Consider the following 2,873-nt stretch of genomic DNA (forward strand, 5'->3'; position numbering starts at 1 on the left):
GTGCGCCACGGGCTCGGCCCTGTACCACAAGCTTTTAACATAAAATTTTTATTTAACAATAACTTTTTAAAAATAATAATAAAAAGCCCTAAAATAAGCATATAATTGGCTGTGGTATTTGGATCATGCCACCTTATTTCACTGCCCTAGTTTTATCTACTTGGTAACAAGAAGTGCTACTTTGAATGACATTAACTAATGATAAAGGAACAGAAGCCAACATAATATGTGAACAATAAGATTGTACCATATGAAGACCAAATAACTTCAGAGCACACTGAATGAAAGTTTTGCCATCACTCAATCAGAGAAAAGTGGTGGAAAAAATTAGTCAACTGAAGAACACAGTGGTATCTATAGGCCAAAACCAATTATCTAATTAGCGGTAATTTGTACCATGTTAATTTTGGGATCAATAATTTGGTTTCTGGGATAAAAATCATTCATAATAAAAAATTGATTTCATTTAACTATTTATTTGATCATTTTACTTGTATTTAACTTATAAATGTGTTCAGTTTCTATAATTACATAAGAGCTATAAGCATAATAAGGTTAACACTAGTTTTATGTTTTCACATCACATATTTAAGTAACCTCAGAACAATCATTTAACTCAACACTGGAAGGGTCTTCAATAATTTTATTCTTATAAAAGGTATACCTATTTTTCGCAAGTTTGAGAAACAGTGCCCTAATTTGCACTCTCACGATGAAATTTTTTCTTCCTATGCAATGAGATTTCTGAGAAATTAATATTTGTCTTTGGTGACCCCGTACATCTTGGAATTATTTCTTTTCTCAGCCATCTTATGATACTTTCTTAGATAATTTCTCAGATAATGGTGTTCTTCTACAATCCATTTTTGAGTGCCTTGTCTTCTCATTCTACGTGCTCTCCCTCAGCAATGTCACTTACTCACCAGGTTCAGCCACAGGCACTGACTCCTGCCCTCTGGTGACAATGTGGCTTAAGCAGCATTGGTGAGATTATCTTACTATAGACACCCTACAGCAGTGTTCCAGATGCAAATGAGAACCATGCTCATTGGCTACAGTTGAGGTCTTGAGTGGGCCCAAAGAGTAGTACCCTTCGATCCCTCCTGAGTAGTGAATTTATTAAGAAATAAGAAAAGGAATAAGAAAAATGATGTCCAAAATAACTCTTTTATTGGGGCCGGCCCGTGGCTCACTTGGGAGAGTGCGGTGCTGATAACACCAAGGCCGCGGGTTCGGATCCCATATAGGGATGGCCGGTTAGCTCACTGGGTGAGTGTGGTGCTGACAAAATAACTCTTTTATCATTGAGAAAGGCTAGGTTAGAGGACGGAACATAGTGTGAGAGCTGAATGGGCTTGTCACTGAACTTCAAAACTTAAAGAACTAACCTACTTGATTATGACTAGGCTGCCTATGGTCTCTCCCTTCACTTCTGGGGGGGCCTGGCCTTAACTCTTATGCTTTATAACATGGACTAAAGTAATCAAGAACAAATGGGCTGGGCAGGCAGGAAAATGCCAAAAAGGAAGAGAAGAGGGAGAGGTTTGGGTACCAATAGCCTGTTCTTTCCAAAATTCACCATTTACTATCTCTTCAGGGGATTGGGGCAAGACGCCAGCATAAAGAAGAAGAAGGGGAGAAAAACCCAAAAAACTCTTTAAAAACAAGAGTAGAAAGTAGATACTCCCCTCTAACAGTAGTATCATTTGTGATTGCTGAAAATTGTTCTTTTAAAAGTTATGTTTCAAAATCATATGTTATTGGATTTTTTTTTTTCTGACAAGTTTGGGAAATATCCAGATAAGTGAACACTAAGAATAACCAGATTATAAGATCTGAATGGTTCAATAAGACAGAAGGACAAGATATTGCTACAATATTTCAGTAAAGTGAATAGAGTTTTGATATTTCACTACGGTGTATATTGCAGGAGGGCGGAGGGGCACACAGAGAAAGTCAATGACATGATTTAAAAGCAATATAATTTTATTTAGGTCTAGTTTTTAACCTAATCTTGCTTTACCATGAAACAGTTGAGATAAGGAAATAATCTCTGAACATACTTTGAAATGTGAGCTTCTAGTGACCATCATGAGAATATATAAATTTTCTTTACCAAAGAAATGTCATTTTAGAGCATATGCTGCTTAATCTTTCAAGATACACCTGAATTGGAGGAGGATGGGGTTGCAGGTGGAATTTTTGCATGTCTTCTGCTTGGATAATCAGATCGTAGAAATAAGAGAGATTATCAGGATGGCTAATTTTAATATTCCTTTTACTCACTGATACTTTGGTATTTGGTCTTGTCTCCATAACCACAGGGCAGATCATGCTCTACGTAATTTTCACCCTCACAGAAATAGCACAATGCCCAGGCTATTGACTCACCTCTCTCCCTTGAACTAGCAATAAATCATCACTAGATTCCTTACCACAACAACCTGTCCTTAACTCACTTCCAAATGTTGTTTCTCACTATCGTTTTGATCAGAACGCCCCATTCTTAGATTCTTACAGTATCTTCTCACCGTCCCTTAATCAGATAAGGTCCTTCAACTGATCACATTTCAAATGCTTCACCACGTTGGCCTGAGCATATTGTTTTTTTCCTATCCTGTTTCTTGCACTTTTTAAATAAGATGGATTTTTCTCAAAGGACACTATTAACTTTTTAGCACTTTTCCCCAAGTCTTTTTTCCAAGTACACAAATGCCCTGTTTTCTGTGGATCGTACCATTTCTTTATTCCTTCAAGATATTCTGAAGATCTTTCCTTACTATAGAAATAGAGCTTCCAAACAGCTTTCTCGTCCTAATATAGACAGCCTAGGATCTCCAGACATTTGAGAAAAGTCCCGAACATGCAAAAAC

This window comes from Galeopterus variegatus, unplaced genomic scaffold, assembly GCF_000696425.1.
Source record: "Galeopterus variegatus unplaced genomic scaffold, G_variegatus-3.0.2 Scaffold2217, whole genome shotgun sequence".
In the NCBI taxonomy this organism is placed as follows: Eukaryota; Metazoa; Chordata; class Mammalia; order Dermoptera; family Cynocephalidae; genus Galeopterus; species Galeopterus variegatus.